General features: G+C 33.6%; 1 non-coding gene across 1 annotated transcript; it reads right to left on the bottom strand.

Moving 5' to 3' along the window:
- Nucleotides 1-9034: 9034 nt before the first annotated feature.
- Nucleotides 9035-9107, bottom strand: TRNAR-CCU. The gene has a single exon. It is a non-coding gene; the product is annotated as a tRNA-Arg (tRNA).
- Nucleotides 9108-15027: the final 5920 nt, after the last annotated feature.

The raw sequence follows: 15027 nt of genomic DNA, 5'->3' as shown, positions 1-15027 counted from the left end.
TAGTATTTCTTGTACTATACATAGATGACATTTTTAGTAGTTGGAAACAATATCAAAGTGTTGTCAGAAGTAAGGGTATGGTTGTCCAAGCAATTTGATATGAAGGACTTGGGAGAATGCGCACATATTTTCGGGATCAAAGGGATCACAAGAAAAGAATATTGTGCTTATCCCGAGCTTCATACTATCCTAGCTCGTTTTAGCATGCAAGACTCCATGAAAGATTTTTCTACCTTATGGGCATGGAAAATCTTTATTTAAAGAGATGTCTCCGAAGACATCAAAATAGATAGAGGACATGAAGGTAGTTCCTTATGCTTCGGCTATCGGAAGCCTAATGTATGTAATGCTGTGTACGAGACTGGATATCTATTTTGCCCAAGGCATAGTTAGTAGATATCGAAGTAACCCAGGACCGGGACACTAGGCTGCCGTAAAGCATATATTAAAGTACCTTAGAGGGACTAGAGATTATATGCTAGTTTACAAGGCAGATAATTTGATCCCTGTGGGTTACATGGATTTTGACTTCCAATCAGATAGGGACAATAGTAAGTTGACCTCGGGGTTTTGTGTTTACTTTAGGAGGTAAAGTCATAACAATGGAGGAATGTTAAGTATAGATGTTTTTCGGACTCCACCATAGGACCTGAGTATGTGGCAGTCTCTGAGGCAACCATAGAAGCTGAATGGCTCAGAAACTTCATGATGGACTTAAATATGATTTCTGGTTTGTCCAAAAATTATTATAATTTATTGTAATAATAGTGGTGCAGTAGCAAACTCGAAGAAACCATAAGTCCATAAGGTAAGTAAACACAATAGAGCGCAAGTACCACCCAATACGAGACATCATATAACGAGGAGAAGTTGTTGCCGCCTAGATTGCATCAGATGATAGCCTGAGAGATCCTTTCACTAAGGCCCTTAAGGCAAGAGCTTTTGATGGTCATATTAAAGGGTTGGGAATCAGATGTATGGCAGGATATATGGCAGCCTAGTCTTTTAGTATAAGTGGGAGATTGTTGGAATGTATACTAAAAACCTAGCTTTTTGTATAAACATTTACTTAGAAATAAGAATCATATTGATCAAATATCTACATTTATAAGTTAAGTGTAGTTGTTCGATTAATTTATATTATATATAACATGGTGTGTGGTGTCACACATAGAATATCATGTTATCAATTCCTTATAAATTATAAACAGTAGCTCACGACTAAGATGGAAAAGAACAAACCATTGGAATAGTCGTAGTGTAATTATGTATTAGTTTATCTTAGCTGATAAATTACACTAGTACACTCTGAGTGTATTGAACAAGACTATTTAAGGTAAGTTCTTTTTATACTAATTTAATAAAAGAACAAGATCTTAGTTATTATGGAAGTGTGTGCTCTTAATCCTAATATAATTATTGGTTGCTACTCGGAAAACCCAATGGCTCCACTATACAAAAATTTTGTACGTGATCTGAACCCTTCCTAGCTACCATGTGTTCTTTTAAGTTAAACTTGTATCTCCTGCGGAACTTAACCTGTTTGATTCCAAGTTTAACTTATATGTTCTTTTAGGTTTAGATTTGGATCTCCTGCGGAACTTAACACGTTTGATCCAAATCACCTAGGTTACAAATTCAATTAAATATTAGTTTCCAAAATTGGCTTCCAGTACTGCATGGCGAGGCACTTGGCCTTCTTGGATATGGGAGCAACCACCACCGACTATACAAAGCCTTTTAAGGAAAGTTAATATTTAATTTCCTTATATAACTCTAGGTTAACCAAAAGGAACAATCAAATCACAAAGAAAAAAGAAAAAGAACACAACATCGAAATTAAATTCGAAAAACAAGAATCAAATGCCTCTTGTATTTGGTATTTATACAAAGAAAAATTAACTAGTATGATGCGGAAATTAAATACTAGTTATACCTCTTCCTTGTATGCAAAAAACCTCGAGATCTTCTGCCGTATCCCTCGCCTCCTCTTGGACGTCGTGTGGGCGACGATCCTCCAAGACGAACACCACCCGGAAAGCTTCTCCTCCTTCTCTAGAATTCGGTCACCACCACCACAAAGGAGCAAAAGAGAGCAAAGGGAAGAGAGGGAGAGGGGCCTGCCACTTGATGATCTCCAACAACACAATATCAATTGTTCTATTTTTCAAGGCCTCCCCTTCCCCCCTTTTTATATTAGTTTCCCAACGGAAAATTATGGAAAGAGTTTTAAAAAATTAGACTCATTCCTATTTCCTTTTAATTTTTTCTTTTTCTTTCCTTTTAATTAATCATCCTAGATTGATTTATTAATTAAACAACTATTTGTTGATGTTTAATTATTTGACCGGCCCCTTACTTGGGCACCAAGCAAGGTGACCGGCCACTTATTAAAAGGGAAAGAAAGAAAAAAAATTTATAAAATTTTAAAAGAAGAAAACTTCTAATAAAATTTTACAAGCTCTCTTTTTTTTCTAATATGGATATTAAAAGGAAAGTTTTAAAATTTAAAACCAAGTTTTAAAATTTAAAACATCTCTAATAATATTTCTTTTTAAAAGAAAGTTTTATAAATTTTACAACTCTCTTTTAAAACCTTGTGGCCTAATTTAAATTAGGAAAATTTTATAAATTTTTAAAATCTCTCTTTTTACAAATTGTAAATATCTGAGGAAATTTAAAAATTTAAAAACAACCTTCCTAATTTAAATATTGCGGTCGGCCCCTTTGCCCAAGGCAAGGGCCGGCCACTTCTAGAGAATATGTGGCCGGCCATTGCTTGGTCACCAAGCAATGAACCGGCCCCTTCTTGGACACCAAGATAGGTTTTTCTTTGGATAGACTTGAGGCTTTATTGAGGCTACAACAGGGACCTAGAGGAGAAATTGGTTTTAGCCTTCCGATGAGCTTGAGTATCCCGTGCTCGCCCCGAACACACAACTCAAGTTCATCGATAATAACTCATTCCACTAGAGAGTTATTACCGCACTACCGCACCAATCCCAAATTACATTATGGGCTCCTTCTTTTCATGAGTGTGTTAGTCTCCCTGTGTTTAAGATTACAAATGTCCACTAATTAAGTGAGTTACTAACAACTCATTTAATTAATATCTAGCTCCAAGAGTAGTACCACTCAACTTTATTGTCATGTTGGACTAGGTCCAACCTGCAGGGTTTAACATGGAAATCCTTATGAGCTCCTCTTGGGAACATTCTCAACCTAGATAATTAGGACACAGATTCCTTCTATAATCAACAACACATACTATAAGTAATATCATTTCCCAACTTATCGGGAATATTGATTTATCGAGCTAAACCTCACCCTTTGATAAGTCAAAGAAATAAATATTAAATATACATGCTTGTTATTATATTAAGATTAAGAGCACACACTTCCATAATAACTAAGGTCTAGTTCTTTCACTAAGTCAGTACAAAAAGAACTTACCTAAATGATCCTACTCAATACACTTAAAGTGCATCAGTGTAATTTATTAGTCAAGATAAACTAATACTTAATTACACTACGTCTTTTCTGATGCTTTGTTCCTTTCCATCTTAGTCGTGAGCAACTGTTTATAATTTATAGAGAACTGATAACATGATCTTCTAAGTGTGACTCCACACTCTCTATGTTATCTACTATATAAATTAATTGAACAATTACATTTAATAAATAAATGTAAACATTTGACCAATGTGATTCTTTATTTCAAAATAAATGTGTACAAAAGCTAAACTTTTAAGTATACACTCCAACAATAATAACAAACATATATATTTAGTATTCATTTATTTGACTTATCAAAGGATGAGATTTATGTCGATAAATCAATAGGCCCGATAAGTTGGGAATGATATTACTTATAGTGTGTGTTGTTGATTATAGAAGGAAACTGTGTCCTAGTAATCTAGGTTGATAATGTCCCCAAGAGGAGCTCATAAGAGAGTTTAAAATTAAATATTTCCTTTTATAAGTTTATACAAAAGATTAAGAAAAGATTTGATATCTTTCCTTATTTGTAGATTGTAAGGAGATTTTAATTTTAAAGATAACTTTCCTTTTTGGAAATCATCCACATGTTTTAATAGAGAAATTTTAATTTATAAAATTCCTTTTATAACCAACCATGAAAGGAAAAATTATTAGAGAAATTTTTATTTTAAAATTTCCGGAAACAAATTAGGAAGCTTTAATTTTATGTTAAAACTTTCCTTGCTTAGGAGATATGAGGTGGCCGACCACTTGATTCATGAAAAGGAATTTGTTTTTAATCAATTAAGTTTTCCTTTTCATGGCAAAGAAAATAAGGAAGGTTTTATTTAAATTTTCCTTATTTGTCAAGATCAAGGGTTATAAAAGATAGGGTAGAGGTGCCTTCATGGGTGACAACTCTATTCCATTTCCTCCCTCTCTTCCTTGGTGATGGTCGTCCCTAGAGCTTCTTCTTCTCCTCTTCTCTTCTTCCTTAGTGGCCGGTTTTCATCCTTCTCTTGGAGCACTTGTTGATGGCCAGTTCTAGCTAGGAGAAGGAGCGAAAGGAGGCTTTGTTTCTTGCATCTCTTGGAGCTTGGTGGTGGTGGCCGAACCTCTACATCCTTGGAGGAGTCTTGGTGGCCAAAACTTGGTGAGGAAGAAGAAGGGCTTGGGTGGTTCTCATCTCAGTAGATCGTTGCTCACACAACGTCCGAGATAAGAAGAGGAATATGGTAGAAGATCAAGAGGTCATTGCATACAAAGAAAGGTATAACTAGTAATTATTTTTCGCATCATATTAGTTTTTCTTTGTATGAATTCCAAACACAAGAGGCATATGATTCTAGATTTTTGGATTAGATATTCGAAGTTGTGTTTCTTTTATTTTATTGTGATCTTGTGATTCGATTGTTCTTTTTGGTTAAACCTAATGTTATTTTAGGAAATTAAATATTGAATTTCGTTAAGAGGCTTTGTCGAGGCAGTGGTGGATGTTCTCATACCCAAGAAGGTCATGTGTCTCGCCATGTTTGACCTGGGAGCCAATTTTCAAAATTAATATTTAATAGAATTTATAACATAGGTGGATTTGGATCAATAGTGTTAAGTTCCGCTTGCAATCCAAGTCTAAACCATTAAGAACAGATAAGTTAAATTTGGAATCAATAATGTTAAGTTCTGTTTGCGATTCCGAATTTAATTTCTAAAGAACACAATAGGTTGTTAGGAAAGGTTCGACACTTGTACAAAATTTTTGTACAGTGGAACTAGTACGATCTTCCTAGGACCAACCAACAACATAAATGTTGAGTAGCAAGTACAAAGGAAGTCCAGATATAAAGAGTTGGCAAAGAAAGTCCAAGAAGATAGTCTTGGCGAATGAAGTCCCGGAGAGTGGCTCTTGACGGTGAAATCCTGGAGGTGCGGCCTCTTAGCAAAAGAAGACTTAGCATAACATAGTCGAAGGAAGCATTTGAAGGCAAGCACAAGGATAAGGAACCGTGGGCTCAGAAGCATCCTAAGGGCACGAGGCTGATGGAATGTGCTTGAAGGTGTAAGTCTAGGCTAAGGGTAAGCTTTAAGTATGAAAGGATCATACTTGAGTTGTTTAAAACTCAGATGCATATCAGTTGACTGATGGTTGTATTAGTTGACGGATGGTTGATCCATAAACTCACAGAGAGTTTGTAGCAGCCTATCAGTCGATTGATCCATGAGGGTAGTCGATTGATATAATATCGTTGAATTGATGACGTATAGAATCCCTGAAGATCTTAAAAGGAACAATAGTCATTACTTGTTACTAGTCGACTGATGTATCCATCAGTCGACTGGTAATCAAGGTTTTAGAAATCAGCCTCAAATATAAAAGACTTGAGAGCTTAGAGAAAAACACAAGAGAACTATTTCATGTTAAAACATCCTTAATCTCATCAAGTGATCTCAAGCTTCCATACTCTCAATCTCTTCCTCCTAAGCTCATCTTTCTTCTTGTAAGAGGAAGAGATCATCTTGTAAAGGTTTCTCTATCTTCGTGCTTAATTCGAGAAAGAGAAGCTCATAGTGGAAGTGTGCTCATCGGTATGGATTCTTGAATTAGTCACCTCTAGGAGGTCGAAACTAAATAAATAAAAAAATTAACATTGTATTTCTTAGATTTTCATTCTAGTTTTTCCATTGTTTGTGTTTTTGCTAACAAAGTTGTAAGGAGAAATTGAAGAAAGACTATTCACCCCCTTTAGCCGGACACAAAGGCCCAACAAAGAGAACAAATAATAAAAAAAAAAATGGAAGAGAGAGAAGAAAATAATAAAAAAATAAAGATAATAAAATTTTTAGGATAGCTAATCTAATGTATAGTGAAAAATAATTATCTAATTTTAATAAAATAGATGGGTTACTCTAAATTTTAGAAATATTATAGAGAAACTAATATGGATACCCTTAAAAGACACAATTAAATTCATCAAAGAAATATATATATATATACACACACACACTACAATTCACTACTCAACAATTCACTACTCAACTTGAAACTCTTTTTTTATTTTTATGTGATATATGTTAATCTTATGGATAACACTAGACTTCAATTTTAACACCATTAGAGTATCCATACTAATTTCTATGTAATATCTCTAAAATTTGAGATAAATAATCTACTTTATTAAATTTACATAATCATTTTCCAATATACATTACATCAACTATCCTAAAATTATTATTATTATTATTATTATTATTATTATTATTATTATTATTATTATTATTATTATTATTTTCTTCTCTTTTTTTTATTATTATTTTTTCTCTCTCCCTATATAATATTTACTTTTCATTACTCAATCCATTTGATTTATTTTTTCTTTGTCCCAAATTAAATGACATTTTAATATTTAGGGAATAGATTCCATTCGTTAAATTTAAAGAAGTACTATTCATGAAATCTAAATTTAGAGAATAGATAGGGTAACTGATGTGAAGGTTTTTTTATGTAAAATATAAAATTTAAAGTAAATTTTGTGTTTAGGAAAGCTAATGTAAATACTCTTATAGTGTCAAAAGCTAATCTCTCTATTGTAATAAAAGGTAGAATTCACCACCCTAGCGGCTCCACAATGTCAACCTCACACCTATATGAGGAAGTAAATCGGAAAACTATAGTTGGCCACTATGAGGAGGAAATTTTTCTCGACTTTATTAAGATTTGACCTCTTATCTATTATAGTAATATCTATCCTATAATAACTAACTCAACCATGTTTCGAGAACAATTCTGAGCTCTCTAGAGTCTCGATGCATACCAAAGATACTCTTTATTTAATTGCTTTATGAGTTTTTTCTTACTTCTCTATGCATCTATTTGTGTGTATTCTTCAATATTATTATGGCTCTAGTATGTCCGTCTATTGTTTGATATGTAATGTAGCTATTATATCAACATCCAAAGAATAAGTGGTATGTAGTTCCAAATACATTTCTTAGCAAAGTCACACCGAGTTTTTCTTTGATTAGTAACCAATCTTTTACTTCAAGTCACAAATAAATAACTAAGAGATAAAGTCGTCAATTTAGATTAGATCAGTCTAGTTGACACATCCCATCAAATAACTTAAATAGATTAAGTTAAATTTTATCAATTTATTTAAAAAATATATCTAAATGGACCAACCTATATAGGTTGTCTGTCTAGGTAGGCCCTCCAGTGATGAGCTTAAGTTGGCTAGCGAATCGAGAAGGATTTCTTTTTTTTTAAAAAAAAAATAGATATTATGAATATACATTGAAATATGTTTATTTTAGTGAAAGCTGTAAATTTTTTTTATCAATCACTTTGATTAATATATAAATATGAAATCAAGAATCAAATAATTTGTATGAATTTTTCTATATCTTTTACTTTTTGATGGGTTACTCATCTAACTCAACCCATCTCTAGGGATGACAATGGGCCGAGTCCGAGTCGGATTCTATATCCTCCGTCTCCATACTCATTGGGTATAGGATCTCCGATGGGTATATTCATACCCATTAAATGATCGGATATCTTCTATAGTTATAATTTTTCTTCTTTCTATCCAACTATTATCATTCAACAAAAATATATTAAAATTAACAACCTATTAAAATATATATTTATAATTAAAAAATAGATTAAACATCTATATAGTCTCCTCCTAATATCTACAAAAATAGTAAGTTGATTTTGAAAAAAGAAAATTTTCTTTAATATATGTATATATATTATTTAATCAAGTATTCGGGTCGGGTATCGAGTATTAATAGTCCCTTCATACCCTCCTCTATTCGAGTTGGATGTCGAATCCTCTATCGGGTTTGGGTGAAATTGTCATCCCTACCCATCTCGAATTGATCTCAATTCGGAATTTTTTTGACTCATCAAGATAGTGGACCAGCCCAGCCCACCAGGCTAACAACTCTACTAAGCTATAAACAAGAACTTCCCATCTTCGTATATAGCTAATTGCATCATTTGAGTTAAAAAAAACTTATTTGTTGGTAGATCAAACAATCGCTATTAGAATTTTGATTAATTTATCATAAACAAAAAACTAATTATAATTGTCAAAACCATCGAAAATAAAAACTGAGTAATATATTTTGATAAAATATTTTATTTGATATATTTTTTAAAAAAAAACAATCCATGGGAATGTAAATCTCATCCTGTTTACCTACTTGTTGGGTCAAGTGAATTATTATTACGAACCATGAATCCACGATTGAAAGCTTCACATATGTCTCAACCCTCCCAAGGATGACATACAATCAGATTTAATGGACCACAATTACAATTATCACACATGTCTCAACCCTCCCAAGGATGACATACAATCAGATTTAATGGACCACAATTACACAACCGAGTGACCCATGGAATTTCTTGACTGAAGAATATGAATTATCCATAGTTAGATAACAAACAAACCAGGTCAGATCTGCTAGCGTTTCACCGAAACTTTGGTTTAGTTTTAATTGTTAATTGAAAAACTAATTAGTAATTTTAAAATTAATATTTTTAACTAGACGCGCCAGGTAGGGGTCGAACCTACGACTTTCTGCTTAGGAAACAGACGCTCTATCCACTGAGCTACAGGCGCATATATTTTAATTGCCGCGTTAATATATTTCTAACATATTATGTCTTCTCAAACTTATTTATTCTCTTATTTCATTAAAAATAGTATAAACTCAAACCAAGCTTAGAGAGAGTTTGATTATCCCGGTTTACATTTTCTGAAAAATATATATTTTCTGACTTTTAGATATTTTTTATTTTTTAAAAAAATACTATCTATTTTTTTTAGAAAATAGATGTGAAAAATGCAAGTCAAACACTATTTTTTAAAAAACACATGTTTTTTTTTCAGAAAATAGAAATGGAAAACATATAAACCAAATGCTCCCTTAATTTCTTATTTTTTATCCAGCTCAACTAATAATATATCCTCTATCATTTATGTCAAACATTTAACTAATATATAAAATTATATATTGATGAATATTTACCAAAATCATCAAAAGCACCGAATATATTGATGAATATTTACCTTGTTACAGTCATACTTGTTGGCCAACACGATCATTTATCATGACAGAAAATACTGCAAATCTTGGTCTTCAAATTATTACCTTATTAGGCATGTCGGTCGCTCCTACCCTAGCTTCCCATATATACTTTAATTCCTCTCAATTTTGTTGGACGGTAAGAGGTCGGGAACATTCCTAAATAATTTAGGACTTAATTTTTACGCATGATACACCTACAATAGAGTCAACTTAAGGTTCTATGAGATCCTAGGTATATAGATAAAATATGGGACGGACTATCTATCTAAAATTAATCAAAGGTTAAGATATGGATATTTAATATTTATATATATATATATATATATATAATTCAATATACTTTAATTGGACCATTTTTGTCTGGGCCTCAATTACACTTTCATGGTCAGCACTTTCTGATGTCTTTATCTAAATCTCATCTACCCTTAGCCTTCTCCTACTTGTAACCACAAGGAAGTTCATGTGTCAATTAGGAGCTAAGTAAAGGAGAGGCTCTCTAATTTAGGATCTTAGAAAAGAAATTGAAAAATGAGAGTCAATATATTAGGATTAGCCTTCACGGTGTAGTTAATGCTATTTCTAGTATTTTTTTTATTGACATCGGATATCCAATTTATTTCGATTAATTCTAGGGATGATTAGTTTCAATCCAAAAAAAAAAGTTTTCTATTTGTTATTGGAGTAAATAGAAAAGTTAACGTTATTAATTAGATCAATCGTTCATTAAGAAAAATTTATCCGTTAATTTATCAAAACTTAAACTTAATCTTTAAACATTTGAGAAACTAAGAAACATCCTATCGTTGTACTATTGTCTGAGGTACTATTTCTTATATTCTTATGTCTCTACCAATCCATCCCTATGACAATATAGAGGAGGTAAATCATAGGTAACTATTATTCATTAGTGCAAGAGGTATGGAGAAGAACATGCTTGGATGTGCCGAGTTTTAATCACCCTTATTCCTTATGCTCTTGATGCATGTAAAGAAGCTAATACATGCCCTTTATTTAAGCTTCATCTTTCGTTTTTCTTCGGCATCAATTGATATGGAGGAAATAAGGTCCATTGTTAATCTGACATATACTATGTCTTATTCCATCAAATTATATGGAGAAAACAAGGTCAATCTTGTTAACCTAATATATATCATATGATCCTGTCGGGAAGCTGAGAAGACGGACCTGTCGATATGATGTATTTGGACGGTTCACAGGGAGCGGAGGAGAGGACGATTTTTTGGTTCATCAACGCCGCCAAGCACAAGAGGTGCTTGGTGTTCTTCGGGCCGCGACCGTCGCCAACTCCTCTCCTTTTCCCCCTCACAGCGCCGGCGACTCCTCTACTACTCCTCACAGCGCCGGCGACTCCTCTACTGCCCCCAGTCGCCGGCCACTACCGCCGAGTCCAACGATCATCGCTGAGTTCAGCAGTCACCATCGCCGGGCCCAACAGCCACCACCGTCGCCTATATCGGCTGTCGCCGCCCCCTCCAACTCCAGCGTCCGATGCCCCCTCCAGCCGCCGCCCGAGGGGTTACGCTTCGTACTATTTATTTGATTCGGCCCGCGAGCCGAGAGGGTGTTTGACCTTCGTGCCGCTATTGTATTCCGGCCTTCGTGCCCCTATTCCGGCCTGCGAGCCGATATTGTGATTAGATCGCTCGTCGTCTTATAGATCCATGTCGCGTCCGGCTTGGAGCCGCAGGAGCTAGTTACTCATCTGGTGGACGTCTATCTACTCCTCACGGCCGCGGCGACTCGATCAACGTCGCAACCAGCTCATCCATCCATCCGAGGGTGCCCCCCCCCCCCCCCCGGGGGCTAGGATACGTCGTTGTATTCATTGTTCGAATACTTATATATTTGTGGGACTCGCCTCGAGCATCGGGGTAGCAAAGAGCGGGACGACCCAGTCGCTGGCTACAGGTACTGTTGACCAGAGGACTCCGGGCGACTTAGTCAACACAGGAGACAGCTCATCAGTCGGGTCATGGGGATGCGGTCAACCTTCCAGACACGTCATATCGGTAGGTCCGTCTTCTCAGCTTCCCGACAGGATCACCATATTTTATTCTTCTCGTGCATATTTAGATCCATTGGAAAATAAGTATAAAGCATAAGAAGAAGGTACCAAGAAGTTTTTAATGTCCAAATACTTTGATTTTAAATTTCTTAATGATAAACCATTGCTGCCCCACGTACATGAATTGCAAGTTATTGTTAACAAAATGAGAGCTGTAAAGATTGAGTTACCAAAATCTTTTCAAGTCAGCGCAATCATAGCAAATTGTCATCTACTTGGAAAAGTTATCAGAAAAAGATTCTTCATAGTTCCGAAGATTCTTCTTTGGAACAAATATAAAAACATTTGCGTATTAAGGAAGAATCTATAACGAGAGATAAGAATGAAAATTCTTATGAAGACACTTCTAAGGCCAACGTCATAAATCAGCCAATGAGAGTTAACAATAACAATAAGAAGAGGAAATCCACTTGGTCCTAAAAAGTATATAGAGAAAGCCAAAGGGAAGTCCAAAGGAGCATGCTTTGTTTGTGGAAAATATGAGCATTATGCTCGAGATTGTAGGTTTAAAAAGAAACCGAGTAAAGAGGAAGCAAAGATTAACTCCGAGACATAGACAATATTGTGATAATTATAAGTCATGTGATTGCTATTCAAGGAAAAGTGCTAGGATGGTGGTATGATACATGTGCTATAGTCCATGTTGCATATGATAAGTCATGTTCAACACTTATCAAGAGATTGAAGATGAGCAAGATATTCAATTGGGAAATGAAGGGCATTCGAAAGTAGTTGGTAAAGGAAGTACAGTTTTAAACTTAACTTCGAGAAAAACAATAACTTTGACAAATGTCCTTCATGTTCTAGACATGAATCGAAATTTGGTTAGTGGTGATCTACTCAACAAGGCAAAGATTAAGGCTGTGTATGAGTCCGGAAAATTGATCCTTTCGATCTCTAATAACTTTGTTAAGAAAGGATTTTCTTATGATGATGGTAAAATTATGTACTAGTGACAATGGAATAAATAAATGTATTTCTTCTAATTATATTATCGACTCTGTTTATTTATGGCATAGTAGATTAGTACACATAGGAAAATCTACAATGAATAGAATGATTAAATGTGACATTATATCTTGTGATTTAAATAACTTTAAAAAATATGAAATATGTGTTAAATGCAAGATGACTAAGAAACCATTTCAAAGTGTTGAAAGAAAGACTCAAATTCTGGATCTTGTTCATTCATATATATGTGAATTAAATGGAATGTTAACAAGAGGAGGAAATAAATACTTTATAACATTTATAAATGATTATTGAAGGTACACATTTGTTTATTTAATGAAACATAAGGTTGAAACCTTTAAAATGTTTAAAGTATACAAAACTTTGGTGGAAAAATAACTTAATAAAAAGATTAAAATACTTATGAGTGATAGAGGTGGTGAATATTTTTCAAATGAATTTAATTTATTTTGTGAAGAAAATGTAATTTTACATCAATTTTTGCACCTCGAACTCCTGAACAAAATGATTTAGTAGAAAGAAAAAAAAATCAAACTCTTGTGGAGATGATAAATGCTATGATAATAAATGCAAAATTAACATTTAACTTATGGGAAGAAGCATTACTAGCAGCATTTCATATTGTGTTCTGAATTCCTCTTAAAAGGAATAATATATCTCCTTATCAGATAAAAGGAAGAAAGCCTAATATAGGTTATTTCAAAGTGTGGGGGTGTCTTGCTTATTGCAAAATAAACTCGAACTCAATTAGGTTCTAGAGGAATCAAGTGTGCATTTGTGGGATATACCGTAAATAGTAAAGCATATAGACTTCTAGATTTAGAAGATAACGTGATAATCAAGAGAAGTGGAATTTTTTGAGAATTTAATTACTTCAGAAGAAAATTCTAAATTAATTCCAAATAATGAGTCTCAAGAGGAAATTTCAAAAGGATCAAAAAATAATGTATCTTCTAAGGTTGATGAACAAACATGTGTGCATAGAAGAAGAAAAAGAATAAAGAAAATAAAACATTTAGATCTTAATGAAATTAATTCTCAACTAATATCTCTTTGTTTGGTAGAAGGAGATAGAAATAAGATAGTAAGAACAATTCCAATTTTCTTACAAACTGAAAGTGAATATCCTATAACTTATAAAGAAGTTATGGCTTCAAGAGATTCTATTTTTCATGGAAAGATGTCATAAACAATGAAATGGATTCTATTATATCAAATCACACTTGGGATCTTGTTGATTTACCTTCTGGCTCTAAACCTATTTAAGCCTATTTGTTGCAAGTGGGTGTTTAGAAGAAAGTATCATAGTAATGGATCACTTCTAACATTCAAGGCTAGATTTGTAGCTAAAGGGTATAAACAACAAGAGGGAATTAATTATTTTGACACATATGCTCTTGTTGCTAGAATTACAACCATAAGGATTTTATTTACATTAGCTTCTATTCATGATTTAATTGTCCATCAAATGGATGTAAAAATAACATTTTTAAATAGTGATCTCGAAGAAGAAGTCTACATGGAATAACCTGAAGGTTTTGTTCTACCAGGAAATGAGGAAAAAGTATACAAATTACTAAAATCCTTGTATGATTTGAAACAAGACCCAAAGCAATGGCATGCAAAATTTGATTCTACTATTTTTTCAAATGGTTTTGTTCACAATGTCGTTGATAAATGTCTCTATCATAAATCATTTGATGATTGCATTATATTTATTTGTCTTTATGTTGATGATTTACTGATAGTAAGTAATAAAATGGAAGGCATAGTAGAAACAAAGAGGTTTCTATCTTCTATATTCAAAATGAAGGATCTTGGACATGTGGATACCATACTTGGTATTAAGGTCACAAGAAACAGTGGGGGTCATGAACTAAATCAAGCATATTATATTGAAAAGATGCTTGATAAGTTCAAATATTTGAATTTCAAAGAAGCTAGTACCCCAATTGATCCAAGTGTCAAGCTAATCAAGAATAATGGAAGAGCAGTGGCACAACTTGAGTATGCAAGTGCAATTGGTAGCCTAATGTTTGCATTGCAATGTACAAGACCGAACATTTTTTTTGTAGTTAGTAAACTAAGTAGGTTTACCAATAATCCAAACAATGATCATTGGAAAGTCATTGGAAGAGTTTTTGGTTATTTAAAGAAATCTAAAAACCTTGGCTTACATTGTTCTAAATTTCTTACTATATTAGAAGGATATACATATGCTAGCTGGATATCGAGTGTGGGAGATAATAAATCTACTTCAAGGTGGGTGTTTACTTTTGGAGGAAGTGCAATATCTTGGAGATCCAAGAAACAAGCATGCATAACACATTCCACCATAGAGTCAGAATTTATTGCATTAGCTGAAGTAGGAAAAAAGGCTGAGTGGTTAAGGG

Source organism: Zingiber officinale, chromosome 6B (genome assembly GCF_018446385.1).
Source record: "Zingiber officinale cultivar Zhangliang chromosome 6B, Zo_v1.1, whole genome shotgun sequence".
NCBI classification, from domain to species: domain Eukaryota; kingdom Viridiplantae; phylum Streptophyta; class Magnoliopsida; order Zingiberales; family Zingiberaceae; genus Zingiber; species Zingiber officinale.
The sequence above is the reverse complement of the archived record's forward strand: the minus strand, read 5'-3'. Positions and strand labels throughout refer to the sequence as shown.